Source organism: Pipistrellus hanaki (assembly GCF_964339955.1).
Source record: "Pipistrellus hanaki genome assembly, chromosome: 8".
In the NCBI taxonomy this organism is placed as follows: domain Eukaryota; kingdom Metazoa; phylum Chordata; class Mammalia; order Chiroptera; family Vespertilionidae; genus Pipistrellus; species Pipistrellus hanaki.
Window position 1 is genome coordinate 46,400,380 of NC_140510.1, and position 25,326 is coordinate 46,425,705.

A 25,326-nucleotide genomic window follows, 5' to 3' on the forward strand; every position below is an offset into this window, starting at 1 on the left:
GAGGAACTGCCATACTGACTTTCCCAGTTGCTGCAGCATTTTATGGGCTACATATGACACAGACCATGCTTACCTGTCTCCCTGGAGACAGGGTGCCAAGGTATGGCATGGCTGCCGGGGAAAGCGGCAAGGAGGGGCCCAGGCTCAGTGTGTAGAAGTTCAAGCACGGAGCAGGGTTTCTCTTTGTCACGGTGCCCTCTTACAAGTCACGAGAGCTCACCAGGCAGTCACAGCCCAGAATCTCCGTCTGTTCTTGCTGCGCTGCGGGTATCACAGTACTGCTGCCTGCTGCCGGAGGCGTGCAGCTCCACCATCCCGATGGGAGAACTGGAGGAAATGTCACTAATCCCAGGAGAACAGTGGCGTGGGAATGGGAAAGCGCCTGCCTGGCCCTGCTTCGGCTCCTTTGCCTGTGCTTCTCCGGCAGTGAGGGAAGGTCAAGGATGATGCAACAGGAAGCCAGGATCTTTTGTTCTTGAGCAATTTAAATTTGGAAAGATTGGGGCCAAAGCTGTGCTATAAAGGGAAGTGAGCGCAGGCTCGTGGCTGCTGACACGGGAGCACAGACAGACCTGAGGAATAAGGAGAGACTGGGGCTAGGATACGTGGTGGGAGCCGCCCAATTCGCAAGAATCTCCACCCCCCCCCCCACACACACACACACACACACACACACCGGGCACCTGCAGGAAGCTTTGGGCTCACACTCTCCCTGGGCAGGGAGAATTAAGAGGAGTTGGATTCTACAATAGGAGGACCAGCACAAGAGAATAATTGGGGCAAAAGTTGGCATAAAAGTCTTTAAAACGGGTTTTTGCGGCACCTGAGAATAAAAGTGGATTGATTGGAAGATCCTCAGGAGGTGTCCATCCACTTACCTGGAGGCAGGTGGCAAGTCTCCGGTGCGATGACAACATGGCCCTGGCAGGGATGGAGGAGAAGTGATGGTTCCAGCGGGAATCCTAAAATTCGAGGGCAGAGGGACAGATTCTAATGGTTCAGCCTCCCCAGTAAGGAGAAGGGCTCAAGGCAAGTAGACACAGCAGCACTGGGGAGAGACAGGTTCTGCGCCTGCCACACAGCAGCCGCTTGAGAAGGATGCAGAAAGAGAAGGTTGGATAAACCATACCAGCAAGTGTGTCAGTGGCTGTGCGTGTTAGACAAACAGCCCTATAGAGTGTACACTGAGTGGCCAGATTTTTATGATCTCTGAATGCATAATAATCTGGCCACTCAGTGTATATCCTGTATAATAAAAGGCTACTGTGCAAATTGTCCCCTTGACCAGGAGTTCAACCAGCAGGCAGGCCAGCCACAGCCTATGTCTCTTCCCCCTGGCCAGGCTGGCTGGACCCCACCCATGCACGAATTCATGCACCAGACTTCTAATATATATAATTTATAGAGTCTATGTATATGTATTATTTATAGAGGCTGAAAAGCCCCAAATCTGCAGCAGAGGCCAGCAGGTTGGAGACACAGGAAAGTGGATGGTGCAGATGAAGTCTAAATACGTCTGCTGGAGAATCCCCTTCTGCTGGAGGAAGTCCGTCTTTTGTTCTATTCATGTTCTCACCTGATTTGATGAGGGCCCCCCCCCCAATTACATAGGGCAATCTGCTCACTCAAATGTCACCAATTTAAATGTGAATCCCATCCAAAACCACCCTCCCAGTTAGCACAGACAATGATGCTGCCAATTGGGGCCAGCCTTGGTGGGGCAGGGCCGGGCTCAGCCAGCAGGGAGAGGGTGGAATGGTTCATCTCTGCTCCACGTGCCTTCCATCTCCCAGCAGCTAGCTCGGGCTTCCTCATGTGTGGACTGTGCAGGTTCCACCAGGGAGCGAGCGGATAAACAAGAGCTCGCAAGGCCCAGGCTCAGAGCACGTGTGCCCTCAGCTCGGCAGCACTCTGCTGGCCAAAGCGGGTCAAGAGGCCAGGCAAGATGCAAAGGCTGGAGCAATCATTCCGTCTCTGGATGTGCAGAGCTTCAGGGTCACATGACCAAGACTATGGATTCAGGGAAAGGAAAAGTACTGCCATGTTTGCAAACAGTCTAAGAGTGACAGTAGCACAAAATTTGAGTGACTGTAAGGTATACTGCTCTTGTTTGGGGGTTCCTGGTGTTTGAAATGCTTCTCCAGGTGAATCGAGGAGCACTTGAGAAAGTAATGTGGATTAGCAGAAAGATAATGAGCTTTAATATCAGACAGATCTAGGTAGGACTTGATCAGGGACACCCTAGTCTATATAGCACCTTCATGTGTGTTAGGAAAAAGAGAACCCTTCTCTCCAGATGGCACTGCCCCTGCTGGAGAGCATCCACTCAACCAGGCTTCCTCGTGTGTGTGCAAAGTGGTACACAGCCTGCACCAATGTGTGTGGTACACAGCCTGCACCAATGAGTGTGGTACACAGCCTGCACCAATGAGTGTGGTACACAGCCTGCACCAATGTGTGTGGTACACAGCCTGCACCAATGAGTGTGGTACACAGCCTGCACCAATGTGTGTGGTACACAGCCTGCACCAATGTGTGTGGTAGCCCTCAGCTGTGAACAGATTGCTTCTGCTCAGAGGCCAGTATACCTCACCTCTGAGCTTCACATCTGCTGAGGGGAATCACAATCCCTCCGCCCCAAAGGCTGTGTGGGGAGTCAATGAGTTAAGGTGCCAAGCATACTGAGTGCTTGGTGAGCCAGAGACATCAATATCTTCTAGGAGAGGCCACAGTGAAGAGTACATTGGAACATTCAAGGATGCCTGAGAGTCTCTGGCCAAACCAGTTATGAAAGGATGGAGAGGGAAAAGAATGTATATGGTGGATGTGAATCACTGAAATGTATTTGGGGTGAAGGAGCAGTTCAAGAGGCCTGTCCTTTGCCCTCATCCTTTCCACCCCACACTTACACCAATTTTGCAAAGTTTTTGCTGCAGTAACTGAAACGGGATACCATTATCTTGTTGAGACCCAATTTAAAAGTTATTTACAGTGAAATAGAAAACATTTCAAGTTACTGGACGAAAGAGAGAAGTAAAGATAGAATAAAAGACTCATGCTTCTTACCAACAAATAAAATGTTCATATATGAAAGAGTAGATCAGAAATTAAACCAAAGTGTAGCATAAGTCATACATCCACAGGTCTCACTAGCAGTTAGGTTTTCACTTACCCTGGTGTTCGTTTACACGAGCAGTAGGTAGAGCCTAGAAACAAGTAAGCACTGTTATGAGATTCCTCTTCATTGTTAGCTCTAATCTCCTCTCGCCTGATGCTCACAGGCCATTATAAAATCCATTTGTACTTCTGGCTTCAGAAATTAAAACGAAGGTATGAGTCAGAGTTTGTATTAAATTAGGGATTATTGCCTGTGGCACTCTAAGTGAACCAGGTGACGCTGGCCCATTTTAATTAAGAATTCGTTTTCAATAACAGCACAAGCAAATGAATAACACTAAGTCAACAGTGAAACAGTTGCGAGTGGGGGGATTATGGGAATAAAGGAGATATGCAATTGTACTACAGGCTTAATGTGCAGAGTTCACTTATGCATTAGAAAAAAAATCTTTGAAGCAACTGAATAAAGACGTTAACACAGGGCATGGAAATCTTTTGAGCATAAAGAGAAGAGGACTGCTGGGGGGTGGAAAGAGAAAATGTACTTCTATTTAAAATTGGAAGAAAAGCAAGGTCACTAGGAAATACAGTGTTTTAAATACAAAATTTTCTGAATGTTGACTTAGGAAGAGAATTTTCTGGGATATTTTGGTTTAATCATCAATGCTTTTCATCTGCCATGTTACCTACCATTTATTGAACATCTACTATGTGCCAATACAAATACACAGTATTTATTCTAAATATCTAATAGATGAATAGTCTCACTATTTGCTGATGAGGAAACAACTAGAGAAATTACGTTGCTCAAGGTCACATGCTTAGATTGTAGCAGAGTTGGTGTTCCAACCTGAATACATCTAATTCTAAAACATGTTGTTAATTATGAGGCTACGCTTGTCTGCCTCTCTTTCTGTCCCCAAGAGCACTGATTATTCAAGCTTTTAATGCCACAACTAAACATAACAGAATAAAAACTCAGGAACCAAAGTTTTAGATTAATTTCACTAAAATACTCTAAGTGACGTTTAGGTAAGACATTTGGGTGTATTTTCAAAGTTTTGTTTTTAAAATACAAGTGGGGTGTGTGTGTACCCCTTCATAAATATTCTATATATCCTGCATATGCCATGGGAAGTCTTCATTATTACAGGATATAACGTTGTTCTGCATTCATCACAAAGAACCCACTCATATTCAGGAAGGGTTCCCATTGTATTTGAAGTGCTTTGTCTCTTGAGTGGTTGCTTTCATATTATTTTTTTAAAATTTCTTTATTGATTAAGGTATTACATATGTGTCCTAATTCACCCATTCCCCTCACCCCCCACTTATGCCCCACCCCCCTGTTGTCTGTGTCCATTCGTTAGGCTTATACACATGCATATAAGTCCTTTGGTTGATCTCTTCCCCTTACCCCCACCGTCCCCTACATTTCCCTACCTTCCCTGAGGTTTGACGTTCTGATTGATGTTTCTCTGTCTCTGGATCTGTTTCTGTTCATCAGTTTATGTTGTTCATGATATTCCACAAATGAGTGAGATCCTGTGGTATTTATCTTTGCCTGTCTCATTTCACTTAGCATAATGCTCTTCATCTCCTTTCATTTAAAATTGACTCCACTAAAATCAGAGTATTATTGAATTATGTAGATGTACTCAACATTTTGTAGACATGATGAATAAGGGGGCTACATTATGGAACCTCACGTACTCCTTTAGAAAACCCTCATTGGACATACCTTGTCTTCCAAATCTCTCTTCCTTGCTGCCAATCATAAAGTCTCCTCTTTCTATTCCCAATTCTCCCCTTCTCTCCACTTTACAGATCACCCTTGAGGTTTTCTTATTTTCTTGTTTATCCAAATCAGATTAATTTTTTAGTAGCTCTACCTCCCAACTTGAAAATCTCCAGTCTGCCTGTGGCTGAAGATATTGTTTGTCCTGAGCAAACAGAAGACCATCCTGTTACCAGGATCATTCTTTTTAGAAGGGAAATATAAATGACAAAAAAAGTAAAAATTGTTATGACAGAACGTAGGAAACAGTCTTATTTGAAACCACATCTGGCTACAGCTCCTTCTGCCTCCTATGGGTAAGGTGGGTATATAAGTCACATCAGGGAAAGTGAGTCTCTCTCTTACTTTTTGCTTCAGAGACCAGTGAGGAAAGAAAGAAGGGAAGACAGATGCATCAAAGCCTTCCTCAATTCTGCTGTGGCTGAGCACACTTTCACCATGGGGGTGCATTTATGGAAATAGGAGCCTAATCCAGCCATCGCCTTTCTGTGTGCAGATGAATTCCCAGAACACACACTGCCATCACTCTCCCTTTCTCTTAAATCCCCGAAGTCATAGAAAATTTAGGGGAGAGTTTCTCCCCTGCTATTATTGACAAATCCTCAGAGGCTATAGTGATATTTTTAATGTCCTTCATAATGTCAAAGGACTTCTACCAATTCCTAATTAATTCCTGATCTTCACCTTATTTGATAACTGGTTTCTCAATTTGTAGCAAACTTTACCTATACAGTGGGCTACTCTTCCTGGGCACATTTTTGGGTCATCTCCTGCATTATCTCTCATATTTCATTAGCCATCCAAGGTTATAACTTTCAAAAAAGAAAAAGTCCAAAGCATGAGAGTACTAATTCTACTGTGATGGCCAAGTCAACCACAAAATATGTATGTAAGCTAACTGCATCATAAAGCAAGCCTGCCAGTCAGCTTATCTCCCCATGTACTCAAGGTTCCCATTGGGTCTTCCTATTCAGGGAGGTGTTCTATGGGAGAAAGATCTACTTCCCAAAGCAGAGAAAGTCCATGCCAGCCAATCAAAACAGTCAGCATAATTCTTCATTCTTAAATCTAAACAATAACTATTGTTCAGCAGAGATATCTGAGAAAATTAGTACCATGAGTAAAATAAGGTGAAAAACTGACTCCAGAAGAAACAGAACTAATTCAGTTTACTAAAGAAAAAGAAGAATAGCCAATATTTAGCATATGAAATGTGACCAATAGTAACAATAATAATATGTAGTATTACTAAACACTAACTCTGAGCCAGGTCCTGAGTTATACATTAACTTATTTAATATAAACAAAGATTCTACTATGATCTCCATTTTACAGATGAAGAAACAGGCTCAGAGAAGCTGAGTAAAATACCCAAGGTCACACAGCTCATAAGCACCAGGTCTATCTATGTCCAAAGCTCATGTTCTTAGTCCCTATGCTATATTGCATTGAAAACTTTAATTTTTGAGTTTTAGACATTTTAAACTCCTCATTAACATTTGACCTTAGAGACCCATCAACTTATTAAGTGACTTGCCTACACCTCTGAAAAAGGATGAGAGCTTGAATTGGTTGCCATCTACATACATATGGGGAGACAAGACTGGTAAATCAGTCCTAGAACTTCAAGAATACTTACAGGCTTCATTCTATAACAGGATAGGAACACTAAAACTTGTTGCATCCAGATCTTTCAACACCAGAAAAATCTGGAAGACATCTATTTAGAGAAATATCAAATGCAGCTTCCTTAGAGGTTGGGGATGTTGGTCGTAGATATTAAGCTGTGTAATCTAACCCACTGAAACTTGTTAGAGAGGTTTATGCAATTAACTTGCATGGCAAAATGATCCAGATAAACTGGTTGTCTAGACAGGCCAAGGTTGACTAAATAAGGTCGAATTTTTATTATTCAACTGAAATAATTCAGTAGGATTTTGCAAATCTGACTTACAATTATTTTGAAATATCTACCTTATACATTTGGTAAGGTTTGCTTTATATTAATGAATTGAAACACTAAGACTAGCTATTTCAACTCTTTTACTTTTTCCCGACATCCAGTATTAATGATAATTTTGATAAAGACATTTAAGTAATTGAGCGAAAATGAGTTTGTATGCTATGTGTTTGGGCAGAGGGGATTATAATGATGTAAACACGCTAGATGATGTCTCTAGTCTCCACTTCACTCTGATAGAACGTTTCTTCCTTTGAAGCACTTCTGTATTTGTCAGTTCAGGCTGCCATAGCAAAGTAGTGTAGACCAAGTGGTTTAACAACATAAATGTATTTTCTTACAGTTCTGGAAGTCTGAGAGAAGGACCAGTGCTATAAGAGAAGAACCCCACCCTTATGACCTAATTTGATCTTAATTACCTCCTCAAAGCCCTACTTCCACATACAGTCACATTGGCGTATAGAGCCAATGAACTTTAGGGGGCCATGACTCAGTTCATAGCAACTTTCTACCATGTACTATGTGTATATCACTACAAGATATACACATAGTACATGGTAGTGTATTGAAATACTTCCTCTTCCTCTCACTGAAATACTTCCTCTCATGCACCTGGGAGTGTTTGATTTTTCAGTCCTCAAGGGGAGAAAAAAAAAAAACCCACTACATCATTTTTAGAAATTAAAACCATTTCTAAAGAACAAGTTCAAAGTAGGGGAATGATATAGAAATGTATCATTAAGCATGGTTGGTAATGAAAAAAGGAATATGTTAGGAGGATAAATGAGTGAGAAGAGGAAACAGTAAAGGGTCCTTCTCAAGAATCAGCTCTCATAGAATTTCCAAGGATTTACATAAGATCAGTTGCCCTGGATGAAAAAAACAAATTAATAAATAACCCAATTGATGTTTTTGGACAAAGTTCAGCTCTTTAAAACTTCAAAAGTAAGAAAAAAAAGAATGAAAAAGAGTTTTCTATAAGGAAATGAATATTATTTGTTTGGTGTGGGGTTTTTTTCTTATCTTTTTTTAACTCAGCGGTCTACTGTGGTGTTATTTATGAATATAAAAGATGAAATTGTTGTTTAGTTAGAGAAATTCTAAGATGCAGATATTTTCAGATCTTAGATATAGCACTCAATTGCATTGAAAGCCAATTCTGAAAGGATACCATGTCTTTTGTCATAAAAAAGGACATTTACTTAAAGTTCAACATAGAAAAATCTTCTGGAATTACAGATTTTATTTCTCAATGAAAATAATATTCTGTATTTGCCTTTACTGTGTTTCAATAAAAACAATACCTGTTATTTGCTTTTATATCACTTATAAAACACTTTTATACAAATTATCTCACTTGAAGTTGACCACAAACCTCTGAGATGGATAGGTAAGTTATGAGGGACAATTCACAGATTAGGAAACTGAGATTTAGAGGTTGAATACATTTTTCAATGTGCAAAAGAAAAGATTACCATGGGCTTATCTTCAGTTAACAATTTAGAGGGGAAAGAAGAGAGAGGTATTATTGGTGAGGGGAAAGAAAATAGTTCCTGGAAATATTATGTAGAAACACGAAGACTCACCTCATGCATAATGATTTAAAATTGCAATATGGGAACATAAGCCCTGATATACGTGGCATGTAGGAAGCCTCATTTCACTAAAACTGAAAACTGGCTCTATAGAGGCCCAATAAGGAGGAGGATGTGTGACATCAAGTGAAGCAAAGGCTTAATGAGCCTCGTTCTCTGACTAGAGGGTGGCATGTACAAGTCTATTATTAAAAACAAAGTCACATCAGATTCTTTAGGAGTCAGGGAGTTCGTGAGCAGATTTATTAGAAAAGAAAATACATACACACCCCCAATATATATGCAATTTATTTAACATAAATATTAAAAAGATCTAGTTCTATTTAAAACATTGAGACCATGCATAGAAAAATAAATTATTTTATTATAAAATAATTTTTAATGTAGAACATTTCTTATGTCAGTGCAAGAATATCCACTGAGGGGGAAAAAAAGACTTAATTTCATTTTATAAATAGCTATGGATTAGAATATAACAATAGTTCTAACTCTGCTATTGCTGTGCATTTAAAGCCAAGATGATGACTGTATTGAAAAAAAGGGAAAAGAAAATCAATAGATTATTGCTTCAATGAAGCTCACAACAGTGCTGATTAGAGAACACAAATAAATGGCATGATAGGAAAATAACTATAAACTGGGTATGGATTTAAGCCTATGTTAAGACCATTGTTAACTGCATTGTATTTTTAGAAAACATGCATTGAAATTACAACAGCAAATCTATTCTATCACAAAATTTCATACCTAAGAAATAGTACTTATTAGTGATTTGGAAGAGGGAGTAAATAGCATGTTAATGAAATTTGCCAATGATACTAAATTGGAAGGCGTGACAAACAACAACAAAGACAGGGGCTTAATACAAAAGAAACTAAAAGTTAGGGGAAAGCCAATGGTGGCCAAAAAAACAAAAAAGCAAATAAAAACATAAAAATATTCGTTGAAATAAGTTCAACTTGAGAAAAAAAATAATACAAAAGAAGTATGGCTGCAAAAGTGACTAGAATTTGATCAGGATTTTATATATATGCCTAAGTGACCATTATGACCAGTTGACTGAACTACCAGTTGACCAATCGCTATGACATGCACTACCTCCAGGGGTAGATGCTCAGTGCAGGAGCTGCCCCCTGGTGGTCGGTGTGCTCCCACAGCCAACCTCCTGTGGCTGGCCAACCTCCGCGGTCCTTCTCCCCAGCCGGCCAATCTCCTGCAGGGAGGGACGACTGGGCGAGATGGCCCTGATCGGCCTGATGCTGGCCAGCCCAAGGGACACCCTTCCATGAATTCATGCACTGGCCTCTAGTTCTGATTATAACAGACTAGTTAATTCACTCTTGAGAGGGCGTGGGGCCGCTGCTGGGAAGTAGTCATTGCTTTGCTCCGCTCTCCTCTCTCTAGGCAGACCAGAGAAACTAGATTGCTTAGTTGTAGACATTTTGGAGGCAAGCAAAATTAAGAAAACATAGAGACCAGGAATATCAGTTAACAGAACAAAACAAAACAAACAAAAAACCTACATTGAAGCAAAAAGAATGACTAATGAAGACACACAGTATGTGTTGGTGTTTTCTAATGGAGTGTTTATAATGAAGAGCAGCTACGAGTGTAAAACTCCTAGCTCAGTGCGTGGCATATGAGAAGTTAGTAAACATTAGCCATCACAATTACTATTCTTATTATTATCATTATTATTATTGCTACTGCTACTAATATTAGTACAACCGTGAGACAATTCCCTCCTGGCAGTGTCTTTACTCAGATATTGAAGGGATTTATTCCTTGAACTTGGGCCTTTGTACTTGTTGTTCTTGTTATAGTACTTTTCCCTCCTTTTTGTCCAGCAAATTTTCTTCATTCTTCTTGTAGGGAATTAGCAATTCTTTGTCTTGGAAGCCTTCTTTGACCCCCCAAAACGGTCAGGTGCCCTGGTGTGAGGCCCCATCGTTATCTCTTTAAAAGCATGTCACAGCATAATGGGTGTGTCTTTTCTGGCTTTTCCATTGCACTCTGAAAACTCTGTGATAGTAAGGAACACGCCTGAGTCACTGTTACAATCACAAACTCAGCCAGCATGCCTGCCATTCAATAAATGTCTGTTGAATGAATTTTGCCAATATCTCTTCTTGCTCTACTGCTCCTTTCATGCCCTAGATCATATTCTTGTGCATTCTGGAGTTCTCAGGTTAGATGTGAAAACTAAGCTCAAACAATGGCCTGATCTCCATTTGCAATTTTAAGGAAATGGCTACATATCATAAAAGATGTTTGAGTGTGTGCCTTAATTTCCCAGGGGTTCATATAATGCCACAGTTTATATGAAGCACCACACTTTATATGAAGGGTAGTTAATGCTTAGCTATGATGCAGACACAGACTACCCATAATCTAAGATGGAGAACTGAGATGGCTAGGGAGAATGCTCCTGGGTACCAGCTCTCATCACAGCTCTTATCACTGTGAGGGGAGGACAGGCTACACAGGTTACTTTCCTTTAAGTTACCTTCCCTTCTTTCCTTAATAGAATTTATGTCTGCACTTCTCTGATCTACTGAGAGCTGGTGGCACTTCCAGAGTTTCTATTTAAGAGGAACTCGTGAATGAGAGGAGGCTAGGAGACTTTCTTTAAGCTAAATCTGCAAAGCAAATACACTGTTTTTAGTGTCATTGCATGTTTATTTTGGAGGGCGTTCTTGGGTACAAGTGGGTGCTAAGGACTCCCAATCCACCCCACTCCTGAGAGTACATCTATTTTTAGTATAGAGACTAAAATAAAGGAAAAGGAAGGCTCGAGAAGAGACTATTTTGCGATTCATGTTTATAAACCTATATGGGTGAAAATTAACCATTATGCTTCCAAAAAGATTTGAAAGTGTGAAAAAGTCAGCCACAGGAATGAGCACGAGACTACAGTTACTAGGCCTGGCGCCTAAAGAGATCAGTACAATCATATGGAAACAGGCAACTTGACCAAAGAAGAGTCATACTAGGGTCAATCAGTTTATCACACAGTTATGCATATACTTCAGCTATGGACCCAAATAATAAAATATAAGTTATGACCTCAAGGGGCCCGCAACGTAATTGGGAATACAAGAGAATGTCTACCAGATGATCATTTAGGGATGTCTGTGAGTCTCCTCTTTAGTGTTCACTGTTCCTGCTGGTTCTTCTCTTAGCCAGTTATAAGGGGGGAAATAGAATGAAGAAAAAGTGAATGGGAAGGAAGGGTCATGTGGCTAAACATATTGACTCCTAAGGCATGTGCTCCAAATTTAAAGCAATACATTCGTAGTTTTAAAGCTAGAACCTGTAGCTAACACCTAACTGGGCCTTCTTGTTTTGTAGAGGAGAAAACCGAGGCCTGCCTAACAAAGTGCCCAGCTGGTAAGGGCCAGGATTAAGACCGGAAGCCAGGTTCTCTGGTCCCCAATCAAATGTCCTCTCCACCACAGGGCAGTTAGTGCCTCTGAAGATCAGGAAAAATGACTGGGCTTGCCTTATGCCTAGGCCTGTGCTAAAGAGCCTTAGTTTTCTCTTAACTGTTTAGATGGTTTTTAGAATTATTTGATTGGGATTTTTTTTTCTTTTTAGAATAACAATTTTCATCAATCCTAATTTCTCACTTAATGAAGTAGAATCCATCCTAGCTAAAAGTTCTCCTCAAAGGGGAAATTCAATGGATCTGCCCGACAGACTAGAAAGCTGTTTTTTGACCTGTATGCACCCATCCCTCCGCTTTCATATCTAACTAAATGAATGATTTACAATATTTCCCTCCTGACCTCTTTTCTGCACCTCAGCTTCATATTTCAACGGCTGCATCCCTACCTGTCTTTCGTCCCATGGCCTCAGCTCCACAGGAAGCCAGCTTCTCCCCCACGCATCCGTATTTCTGTCAGTGACACCATGGTTGTGCCCATCACCCAGGCCTAAAATCTTGGCATCACCTCTGACTCTTTGCTTCCTCTCTACATCACCCATTTCTGGGGCCTCTTCCTGAAGCACGTCTCTCAATCCCATTGCTTCTTTTCTAATTCCTCTTTGCACACTCCGACTCAAGTCCTCACAGCCCCATTCCCGGGGAGTGACAATACTGACCACTCACGCTGCTTCCCATTTTGCCCTAACAACTCATCCTACCGTAACCCCGTGGACTGCTCTCTCTCCAAATCACCATTAAAATAAAAAGACAAAGACCTGTTGGACCCCTTTGACTCTACCTTTCCACATTCCTCAGTGTCCATCGATGACAAACTCCAAACTCAGCCCCCCGGGTTCATGTTGCCATACTTTTGCAACACCGTCTCCCTTTCCCTGCACAGAACCATCCCTTCCCAATCCACCGTCACTTTCCCTCCCCGGTATCCATTTCCACCTCTCCCTGACACCTAGCACGAACTCTCCTGTCCTCATCTGAACCCAGCTTTGTCCAAGTCACCAGCCCGGGCGGGCCCAGAACCATGACCCCTCCTCAACATTCGGTCGGTTATCTACTGAGGGTTCCACTGAGGCAGCCTCCAGCCCTAACGCCACAGAGATACCTTTCCAGGCCAGCCCCCTTCCTGACTAGATCGTGAAGACCTGCAGGGATGGAAGCCATCTCCCACCTTAGTACTGTTTGTGGATAGGACCGACTGGACAGGACAGACGGTGGTTAACTTCTTTGAAAAGACGGGAAGGTACCAAGGGAAGAGGATGCACAGGCCCGGGCGATGGGGCAGGTGGCAGGTGCCCCCGCTGAGCGCCCCCCCCCCTCACCGGGTTGCAGGGCGCCGGGCGGGGGGCGCCCCTCGGGTGCGGGGATGCGGCGGGAGCCCCACGCCCGGTACCAGCGGAGTCGGGGCTGCCGGCTGGCGGCTGGCGGCGGGCGGGCGGCCGTTCCGCGCCCGGAGGTAGGTGGTGCTGTTGCGGTGACTGTGGGTCTCATTGGCGCGGGGCGCAGAGGCGGAATGTTCAACTCCTGACTCCGGCGGAAGCGTGGGAGCCGCACGGCCGCCGTCCTCTCCGCCCCGGTGGCCGCCCTGCCCTCCGCTCGCGGGGCCCGGCGCCCCGGCTGCTGCTCCGTCCGGCCGGAGCCAGGTGAGGACCGCGGGGGCCCGGCGGGAGGAGGGAGGGAGGGAGGGGGTGCGAGGAGGCCCGCGCGCTCGCCAGTCCTCGGGGCGCTCCGGGCCGCGGCCCAGCGGGTGTGCGGGTCCCCCCTGGGCCTCCCTCCCCGACCCGGAGCCCTCCCGGGCGGCGTCCCGGGCTCCCGGGGACTCGGCGCCGGACCTTGGCCGCGGCCCGGGCGGAGCGGCGGGGAAGTTGGGGCCGAAGTTGGCGCGGGGACGGCGGGGCGCAGCCCGGGGCGCCCCGGCTTCTGGGCCCGGGGCGCGGGCTTGGGGCGCCTCCCGGGCCGTCGCCTCCCGCATCGCCTCCAGCACCGATCCGATCGGGCGGCGCCGGAGCGCAGGCCTCCCGGGGGGGGGGGGGGGGGGGGACACCCGGGCACCCCTCCTCCCCCCGGGAAGCGAAACTCGAGTCTCCCCAAATCAGGGCCGGGCGCCGGCCGCTCCCCCGCAGGGTGTGCGCCCGCGAGGGGAGACCGCGGACCAACCGGGGATTCTCCGCGGGCGGGGCGAGCTGTCCCCGCTCCGAGCGCCGCTCCCTGCCCCGCGGGGACCTGCGCCCACCCGCACCCGCCAGGGCCCCCCTTTTCCTGCCACGGAGCTGAGGGTCACCCTGCGGCTGCCGGGCTCGTGGGCACCAGGCCGCTGGGGCAGGCTGAGGCCGCCACGCCTGGCGCCCCTGACAGCTTCTGCAGAAAAACTTTCATGCAGAACCGGCCAGGGGACACCGACCTGCCCCAGAAACGTGGGGCAATCCTTGTTAGAGTGCTGGAAACGGGTGTTTCTCATGCGCCTCGAGATCTTGCCTAAGCACTATTTATGGAGAACTTAATTGCTATTTTTGTTAGTTCCTTTAATAACGAAAGCAACGCAATCTAGTGGCATATTCCCAATGATACTACAAGAAGCAGCTCTGGGCGATAATGGGGTATTCAAATCAATTTACAGGGTTAATTCGAAGATACTGGAGCTAAGGTGACTGTAAAGTATGTTCTTAGGTTGCCCCTAAAGCCTTTTTTCTTTTTTTTCTTTTCTGAACTCAGTGTTGTTGAACGTCCAGGATTCAGTAGATCCAAAAATTATAAAGTGATTCAAGACAGTTAACGCCTTCTTTGTAGTAGGACCATCTCCACAGTGAAATTTCATGGTTTTGATTTTCAAAAAAAAATATGTGACGGCTGCATTTTGATTATGTTTTTGGTTATGTGTAGAGCCTTTGTTTTCAATTCCTACTACAATAGGGAGAGATTTGGGAGATTGTAAATGAATATGAATTTGTTTTGTTTGGAAAGAGGGAATTAAGATAAAGAAAAATGGTCTTTTGAGCAATGTGCACTGTTTATTTTAATCTTAAACAATTTAGTTCTTATGATAACTTGTTTTGAAATTGTTTTGAGAGGTGTCTTTTTTTTTTTTTTTTTTTTTTTTTTTTACTGGAAGATATTATTGTTTAAATCAAAAGTTTTAGTGCTAATAATTCTAGAGTAAATGACCATAATCTGACACTTATCCTTTTAGGGAACACATAAGATAAGAACATATTGGAGAAGAGATGGATAGAATGAGAGAGAGAAAGAGAGAGAGAGAGAGAGAGAGAGAGAGAGAGAGAGAGAGAGAGAGACAGAGACAGCCAGCCAAATATTAAACATGATGATTTGGATCTAAAAATGGATGGTCAAAGATCTTGGGAACTGAGGGACCTTCTTGCCAAATAAGGACACTTGGCAGGCTGCACTGTGGGTTTTAAGTTAGCACAAGAGTGAGTGCTATTGGCAATATATTGGCTGAGTGCCTATCTGGATTGAGTAGTGAAACTGACTCTGATAGGGCTACATAATTATAAACAGAGTTATGAGGGGTGTGGAGTGAATAATCTAGTCATCAGAGAAAACACTGACCAAATCGCAGTGATGCTTCCTGAAAAGAGGTTAGATGTAGCTGTTAGTGTGGAGTGAAAGAAAAATGGACAGTTAATTTTAGAAATTGATAGATTTGGAGAAAAGAGAGGAGAAACTCAATAATTTAAAAAACCACACACATAGAAAAAAGTTGTTTGTGGTGATATAGTACTTCTTAGAATAAGACAGCCTTATGTCTGTATCCAGAGATGTTAACAATAAAAATCAGTTTGGCCCTAGATGGTTTGGCTCAGTAGACAGAGCATCAGCCTGTGGACTGAAGGGTCTCGGGTTTGATTCTGGTCAAGGACACATACCTGAGTTGCCAGCTTGATCCCCATTGGGGGGTGGGGGGGGCTGTGGGAGGCAGCCAATCAATGATCCTCTTTCATCATTGATGTTGTTTTTTCTCTCTCTCTCCTTCCCCACCCCCTTCCTTTGAAATCAATAAAAATATCTTTTTTTAAATATATTTTATTGATTTTTTTACAGAGAGGAAGGGAGAGAGAGAGTCAGAAACATCTATGAGAGAGAAACATTGATCAGCTGCCTCCTGCACACCCCCTACTGGGGATGTGCCTGCAACCAAGGTACATGCCCTTAACCGGAATCAAACCTGGGACCTTTCAGTCCACAGACCGATGCTCTATCCACTGAGCCAAACCGGTTTTGGCAATAAAAATATCTTATAAAAAAATCAGTTTGGATCATGTGTTTTCCATTTTATTTTACCCAGGACAGATTGATAGGGAGGGTGTCACATGCTACTGCAGGGAAGATTCAGGCTCCATCTTTGGTGGCTGTTAGCCTTGCCCTGCTCCACACAAATAAGCAGAGTTCCAGCTGTGAACAGAGGCGTGCACCTGTTAAGGAAGGAGAGCTCTAAACACTGAGCTTAGATTGGTTTGACTGATACAGGGTGCTTTTGTGTCAGGCCCTCCCACAGACAGCTCAAGCATCGATTATGCCCTAATAGCAGTTAAATAATCCCAGCACAGGAGACAATTCTGTGAGAACAAAGCAGCCACACATTTGACACCCTAACCCCAGCATCACAATTGCTAATAGGAAGTGAAAGCCTCAGATTGAACTGTACGTGGACGGAAAGCAATCCAGTAATTACTGTAATAAAAGGATTTGTTTAAAGTGTGTGTGTGGGGGAAATTAGAAGGAGGAAGAAGAATATAGTGGAAAAAGACATATGGTGTGGTGGGGGAAATGGTATTACTTTGGAGTCAGACTTGAGTTTGAATCCCAGTTGTGTTGTAGTCGGCTGCGGCATCTTTCACACCCTTGACCATCAGCTTCTCCACATGTCGGTTGGGGACAGTGATTCCTCGCTTTATGAGACAGCGCTTGGAAATGCTTGAGCCGGTGCCTGAAACTTCAGCTGCCATAACTGAATAATAGAGAAGGGTGCCTTTTCACATTCTCAAGTTATACACGGAGAAAGGCTTGCCCTTGGTAGCCTGCCCTATCCCCACATCACGGTTACATGTGTCTGTGAGACTAGAAGGTTTTCATAGCTACTCTCCTGCCTTTAGTATAAGGATTTCTAAAGCGGCTCTGTGCGCCTCTGTGTTGACTAGTATATACAGTTTTGCAATGCTTTCAGGGGAGAATCTGAAAATTCACGCATTTAAATATCTGTAGGAGACGTTTGAAGAATTTGGGGGTTGCATGAAGTGGGGAAGGTTATGTATGACCTAGAGACCAAACCCAAAATCATTTCACTGCTGATTTTGAGCACAGTTTATCTCCAGGGACCAACATCCTTCTTTCTGGACCTATCGCTGGACTTTCATGTAGGAAAACCAAAGAGAGAAGGCAAGAATTGCTGTCTAGAGATCGTGGAGTAATATTTGCTCATGAAATTCTGCGTTCCTTCAGGATTTTTGCTTCCCAATGGAAGCAAGCACTTCTTTAAAATCTTGTATTTAATCATGAAAATGCATGTGACTTTTATATTCTCGTCTGTATTGTTTGACTTTATTGTACAAGAAAACACAAACAGATACTAAGCATGTTTATTTTCCCACGATCTTAAAGTAAAGTCGATGCTGTTGGGTGTGTGTTTATTCATACACCGTCTGCACAGTGCTGGATGCCCACATTTGAAGCGTGCGGGCCTGGTTCTGGTCATCGGTGCTGCGCCATCAGCCCAGTGCATGGGGTAATGCAGACCCATTTTGCTAAGAAGAGACTAGGGGTGGATCATCGTCCAAAAAGTTTTGGGTGGCTTTCAAGGGAAAAAGAGCTCTTTGCCTTGAGAGAGCGTGGAGGGGAGCGGGGAGAGGACAGTTGTAGGATAGAAATCTGGCTTGAGGCTTTCTTTCACCTTCCCAGCCAGTTGGGAGGAGACATTTAGAGGGTAAGCCAGTTGTCTCCATTGTTTCCATAGTAATCATGGTGCTCTTCGCGTCAGGTTCATGACTATCACAGAGAAGAGAAGGGAGACCATTCATACTTTATCGTAGGTTAATTAGCCATTGCTTACTCAAAGGGTTGGAGTAGGCCTTACAAAACCACTCATTCTCCAAGCTGATGTGGGAGTCTCCTACTGTCCATGCCCACCTCCCATTGCACACTGTCAGTGATGGGGAACTCACTACTGAACGGGGGGGGGGGGGAGGGGTTGGAGGGGGGGCGCATATTTTCCTCTTAGGCAACTCTAATAACTAGCAATTCTTTCTGTAACTTTTGTCAACAGATAACTTTTCCTCTAGATCAGTGATGCATAATTTAGGGTCTTTCTTTGGTCTTCTCTAATTTTAATGCCCCCATTTTCTTTCATTTTATATCAAGGTCCCTGGGTTTTAATCTCATATTGACCCTTCTCAGGGAACACTCATTCTAGGCAGTTTAGTCCAAAAATTGTAACTGTCTGTTAGCAGTAGCCAGATGCATTCTATCTGACAGAAACCAGGTTCAAGGGTAGAAGCAAAAGCTGAGTGGCAGCGGGATCTAGGGAAGCGTAGGCCTGCTGCCTGAGGAACAGCTGCTGTCTCCCCTACCCCTCCACCCCCACCCCCATCCCCAAACACCCAGGGATTCCTCTTCTAGCCAATCCATAGGAAAGTGCCCTGCTGGCGTTCCTGCATTTTACTCAGATTCCGAATTTCTGTTCCTCCCGCCTCCAGCCTTGAACACAGGAAGCCCTGCAGTGCCGGAGTCGTGCATGTGCCCATTTCTCTGTCCTTGCTGGGCCTCTGAGCACAGACACGGTTCCACGCAGCATTTCTGTGGCACAAGTGCACTTATCCCTCACCTTCCCGTCCCTCCTGTGCTCTGCCTCTGGTCAACATTTAACGAAGTGTGTCATGGAAGCCTGTTTTTTATTCATTGAAACAGTAAAGTGTAAATAAGACTGTTTCTTTTAACTAGCTCATTTTCATTATATCCTTTGCTCTAACTAGATCAGTGGTTCTCAACCTTTCTAATGCTGCGACCCTTTAGTACAGTTCCCCATTTGTGGTGACCCCCAACCATAAAATTAATTTCGTTGCTACTTCATAACTGTAATTTTGTTACTGTTAATGAATCATAATGTAAATATCTGTTTTCCTATGGTCTTAGGCTCTACAGCAGTGGTTCTCAACCGCGACCCACAGGTTGAGAACCGCTAGTAAGGTCACCTAAGACCATCAGAAAACACAAACATTTGCTTTACGATTCATAACAGTAGCAAAATTACAGTTATGAAGTAGCAACAAAAATAATTTATGTTTGGGGTCACCACAACATGAGGAACTGTGTTAAAGGGTCACAACATTAGAAAGGTTGAGAACCACTGAACTAGAGAGTTACGTTACACATATAGTAAAACATAGAAGAAAGAAAAGAAACAATAGCTGTTGTATTTTTAAGATTCTGAACGTGGAATTCCCTGAGATATCTGTGACTGAAGATCCTATTCACTACCTGGCGGTGTGGCTCAGTGGTTGAATGTCAGTCTATGAACCAGGAGGTCAGGGTTCGATTTCCAGTCAGGGCACATGCCTGGGTTGCACGCTCAATCCTCAGTGTGGGATGTGCAGGAGGCAGCCCATCAATGATTCTCTCTCATCATTGATGTTTCTAGCTCTATCTTCCTCTCTGATATCAATAAAAATATATATAAAAGAGATCCTATTCACTGAACCTGACCTATTTCCTGTAAGATAATACTGCTTGTCTCCTGTGGCAGCCAGGAAGGAAAGAGTATCTGTGGTAGACATAGTACTAGTTAGTGTTAGCCACATACCTAGTCTCCTCTTGCTAGTAGAGATCTTAACTTTTTTTAGTGACTAAAAAGCAGGAACATAGTAGAACAGCAGTCCTGTTCAGGAATAGGATACTTGCATCTTCATCTGTGGTGTTATGAACCCCAGACCAGAGCTTTCCCCATTTTTTAGAAGCTAAGACTCATAGGAAAAAGGAACAAACGCTGCAGAACCATTATCCCAGTGGTGTTGTTTTTATACACATGATGATAAAGCACAGTTTTGCTAGCTTATTCATTAATCTATGTTTAGGAGGCTGAAATAATACTAAGTATTAGGGCAGCCTAAATGGCAAAAGAATTTGTCGAGGGCTGTTTTCCAAAGCCTTTCTTGTCATATTCAGGATATAATAAAATTAGTTTTTCTATATTGCTTTAAAAATAAACTTGTAACTTTTGTGAAGAAGGGAAAAAGGAAAGTATAAATCAGGGATGGAAGAATACCAAGAATCTGAATTCAGAAACAGGCCCTAACCCTAAAAAAAGTCCAAAGGCCTATATTCTAGTAAAGTAAATTCTTTTATGAAGTAGATTTAATTTTTTGACATTAGCTTTGTAGGTGCTTCCTGAAGCTGGTTGCAGTTTCCCGAGTCCCTCTGATACACAGCAGATAAGATCTGAAAGAAAGCAGTGGCCACTACTGAAAGCAGGTGCCTTCTGGATCCCTACCAAAGCCAGTGCTATCATTGAATGAATAGGCGCTAGAAACTCTAGTATCTGAAAAACAAAAAACAAACAAACAAAAAAAGTAAACTTAAATATTCTCCTTACAAAAAAGTTTAAAGGAAATTATAATTACTTACTAATAAGATAGATGTGGCAAAAATGGCCAAACGTTAAAAGCAGCAAACAGAGGGAGAGGAAAATACACAAAGAACCACAGATAAAAGGGACTTAGGGATCATTAGTACATTTATCTATTAATAATTGCTCAGCAAAACTAGTGGAGATATAACATAAAGCAGTTCTGAGCATGAGGGAGGAAAGCTATTGAGGAAAGCTTACCTGACTACAAAGGCTAAAGAAGTAGATGGCCACGTGTGATATCAAGACTTATTAAAATAATTAGGCATAATTTCCATGGATTGAGCATGTGTAGGACACTATGCATGGTCCTTTCACAGCATCTCCCTCTTCCCAACCACTATACCGAGCAGGTGGTGCTATTGCCAGTGAGAAAATCGAGGTCAGAGCGGCACCGAGCCTTGTCCAGGGTCTAACCGCTGGTGAGTGCGGGCTTGCTCTTCCATCTGGGAGATTTACCAAAGAAATCAAACCGTACTGTGCAGACTGGTAACTTTTGGACTATCCATTTTGAGGCATTCGATAACAGAATGGAAAAGATTTATAATTTATTTATTTATTTATTTTTACTTACTGGTTCTGGAAATGCTGTGATCTGAGAAAAAGTGATTGTTAAAGGTTACCAAGAGGTACAGATATCCCTGCTCTAAATCACCCTTCAGTGCTGTGTGGTAGATACTTAGTAATATTTAAAGCAGTTTTGAGCATTCATGTAACAAAAGTCAGAATGCTACACAATTAGGACTGGGAATTGTTGCATGGAAAAAAAATTGCCTTTTGGGTGTAAGAGCAATTATTTTAACTTGGTGGAATAAAAACATTGTAGGACTGGGTATACTGTATAAATATATATGTTTACATAGATGGAACTTATTAAATTCTGGTGTATTCCCTGGAGAATACGTTGGAAAAATAAGAACACAATTTGATCGAGTAGCAGTCTTTCCCAAGATGCTGTAAGTACGATTAATCAGCAGCTTCTGGTCATAAGTTGATCCTCTTAGAATAATGATTTTAAAATTAAAAGAGAGAAAGTTCAAAGGGAAAAACAAATATATATGATCTGACATTCATAGAGATGGCAGTGGGAATCTCAATTGGGCTTTACAGATGAATCCATGATGCTTTGCCCAGCTCATGGGAGTGAAAACCTGTGCCCGCCCCTCCAGAATTGGTAGTCTCTCTGTTAATCAGATGGGACTTAGTTTTGTATGGTCTCAATAAAGCATTCACATAATACATAGCTGGTTTCCAAATGGCAGGATGGATCACAAAGGGGGTAACAGTGATTCTGGGAAGAACATGGTTAGTTGCCTCATCTCAGGGGGTAAAGACTGAGGAGATCTGTGCTTCTCAAAGGCCCGCCTTCTCTGACACCCTCAGGCCAGTTTCCAATGTGCCTGATCTAGCAGTGCATCCATCTCCCCTGGACCTGCTTGCTCTGCACCGGAGGGTTTAGCTTTAATCACACTGCTCTCACCTCTGGTTCAGATCGCTGTTTATTTTTTTAAAAAGGATTTCCCTTCCTCTTTCCCTCTTTTCTCCCTTCTCCTTTGGACTCAGAGACATCCGGTTCTGGAGGTCCCAAACACACGCCCTTCAGTTTCCCAAGAGGCCTAGGCAGCTCTTTCCAAATCAGAATTTGCGTCAGAATCCTCCAGGATGGATGGAGGAAGAACTTGTGAGAACGTATAGGTTTTAGATTGTACTTAATCGGTTGGAATCTTTTCAGTTGCAAAAGGCATAATCGAAGAATAGCCAGAAACTGTTTAGTCATGTGTTTGTTCATTCAACAAATATTTTTGAATGGAAAAGTTACAGTGTGCCTGGCTGTTGGTACTTGGTGCTGAAGATCCAGCAGTAAGTAGAAATGGCTTTTGTCTTTAAAGAACTTACAGCCTGGTGGGAACTAAGGGGGAAAAATGAATGGGCAAAGAAAGGAGTTATGACGCAGAAGGAAAATTTAACTTTTTGTGAGGCTCAAAGGAGGTGGTTGTGGACAGGAGTTTGTTTTAGAAAAATAGAGCAAAGACACAAGCCTGTGCAAAGGTATGGAGACAGGAGAGAGCAGCCTGATCGGAACTGCTGTGGTTCCTCATGAGTATGTGGAGAAGGAGAAGACAAGCAGTAACAGTGGCTATTGGTGGTAAAGGAAAAACACAAGAAAATGTCCCAGAGTTAAATTCATGAAGTACAGACAGAGTTCACTCAGCGCCCTATGAATTACTGAAAAAGACTCAGTCCTATGTGTATGCTATTTAATTTCAGGGTCCCAAGGATGAATACAAGATCCTAAAAGCTTTCAGAAAGGAAAAGCTATATAAAAACGATTAGTAACCAGAGCAGCATCAGACTGCACTATAGGCTCATTAGAAACTAGACTATGAAGTAATGCTTCCGAAATTATTTCCTACCTAGAATTACATACCCAACTGGGCTCCCAATCAAGACATTTTGAGACACATTGATTCTCAAAAAAATGACGTAGGGCACTCTATTCAGGTAGCTAACGGGAGATGTGCACTGTCCAAGCGAGAAAGTGAAGCGAGAAAGAGAAGCCAGGAGAAACAAGGACAGGCATTCACAGAGGGAAATGTGAAGGAAATTCTTAGGGCGATGGGAAGGGAAGGGAAGTCCCAGTCCAATTCTGGCCTCCAGAGCAACCCTTCCAGCCAGACTGAATCAGGGTGAAGGGAGAAGGAGCAATGTCTCCAAAAAAAGGGTAGAATAAAAAAATTACCTGATGTTTTTCTTTATTGAGAGTGCTTTTGCAGTCCTTGGGAGAATTTGATGAGGTTAACAAGTGTTAGGCATATAAGAAGCTAAACAAACAACAACAAAGCAACTAGGAGAAACAAAAAGTTATCCAAGAAAGGAAAAGTTACTGAATTCTACATAGCACTCCTGGGAATAATATTTACTTTGTCAGTAAACCCTGAATATTGACTAGACTAAATGTTACCGTGTATCGATAATTGGAAACTGGAAGGATTAGGCAAGTGTGGCCTATTGTGTGCAAAGAGATAAAGGGTAGTATATGAGGACTAAAGCCTTATCGTCCACTGACAAAAATTAATATCTAAAATTAAACCGGGAAATTGCAATACAAACACATTTTTTAGAAATAGAGGTAAATACCAGAAGAAAATGCTAAAGGGATTGAAATTAGTTCCCTCTGGAGAGAGAATCCAGTGAGGAGAGGGGTGGGCACAGGAGTTCTAATTTTACTATGAGCTTTGTAGTTCTATTTTCATTTTTGTACTTTTATAAAAATAAAAAATGATTAATAAAAATATAGGACTTGCCGAAACTGGTTTGGCTCAGTGGTAGAGCGTTGGTCTGCGGACTGAAGGGTCCCAGGTTCAATTCCGGTCAGGGGCATGTACATTGGTTGCAGGCACATCCCCGATAGGGGGTGTGCAGGAGGCAGCTGGTCGATGTTTCTCTCTCATCGACGTTTCTAGCTCTCTATCCCTCTCCCTTCCTCTCTGTAAAAAATCAATAAAATATATTTAAAAAAAAATATATATATATAGGACTAGCGTCTGTAACACTGAGGGAATTCTTCATCGGTGTTTTGCATTCTGTTGAGCAAACTATTTAACTTGCATATTCCGTGTACCTAGCTTTGCCACATTTCTTAATTTTACCTACATTTTTTTTCTTTTATCTGATTAACTAAAGATGAATTGAAGCGAAAGTTAGTAAGGTAAATTATTGGCTCAAATATGTGTATGCCCCTGGATGCTATGGCATGTTCTGCCTGCATTTTCACATAGATGCTAAGTTATCTTTTCAAAGTTAGAGATTAAAAAGACAGTCTCCCCTTTTACCTTCTCCCCAGTGTAGAGCAGAGCTTGCACTCACATAAGAAATCTTCATTCTTCAGTGACCTGCGTTCCTAAAACGGGATTGCTAGTCAGCTGCACAGAAAGATCTCTGAGCCGCCTGCTTCCGTCACTCAGCCAAGCTGCACGTTGTTTATAAAGAAATGCTGTCAATTTGAATAGATAGAAACCGCCCCCTCCACCTTTTTATTTTGAAAATAATCAACTCCCACAGAAAAATGACCAGAGTAGTATGGTCATGAACTTCCATCTGGATTTGCTAGTTCTTAACATTTTGCCACGTTTGCTTCATCTCTATACCCATTTTATTTTGAGGGAGGGGAGTTGAATAATTTTAAATTAAGCTGTAGATAGCATACTTTACCATGTCTATCAGCATATCTTCCAAGAACAAGGACATCTTCAAACAAAAACAAAATAATGTTATTTGTCATAGATAATTTAATATTATCTAGTATATAGTATATATTCAGATTTTCCTAAAACCCCAGTGACACTTTCCTAGATTTGTTTTGACCCGATATCCTTATTCTAGAAGTTTCCCTGCTTTAAAAAAAAAAAAAAAAAAAAAAAAAAAAAAAAAAAGCCTTTCATGACATTGACAGGAGGAGGCCAGCAGGCCAGTTGTTTTGTAGAGTGTCCTGTCCACGTGTTGTCTCTTTGCTCCCCATGAGGTTCTGGTTTACAATGTTGGCAAGCATGTGTACACAGACTTTCTTATCCACCTGCTTTGTATGCGCGTTCAGAATCACAGCGTTCTGTTTCCTTGTTTGTGTGCTTTTGTTTTGTGTTTCCTGCTGAGCCGTGGTTTGGCCTGGGGTGCGCAGGGCGAACGCTTACCTGGTGCGCGGTGAAACACCTGAGACTGCAGAAAATATCACTCTAATAATCTCGGGGAGGGGACATCCGTTCCTCTGGAAACAAGCATAATATT

The 25,326-nt window shown here is 42.9% G+C and overlaps 1 protein-coding gene across 2 annotated transcripts in view; it reads left to right on the forward strand.

Moving 5' to 3' along the window:
* Positions 1–13,241: 13,241 nt before the first annotated feature.
* The window catches only part of MAP3K20 (mitogen-activated protein kinase kinase kinase 20), a 136,006-nt gene continuing 123,921 nt past the window's right edge, over positions 13,242–25,326 (forward strand). Inside the window, exon 1 of one of the 2 annotated variants that reach the window (XM_084892870.1) lies at positions 13,242–13,555. The gene's annotated coding sequence lies outside the window, so the exon portion shown is untranslated. The remainder of the gene's footprint in view (positions 13,556–25,326) is intronic. The other variant, XM_084892868.1, reaches the window with a different exon arrangement.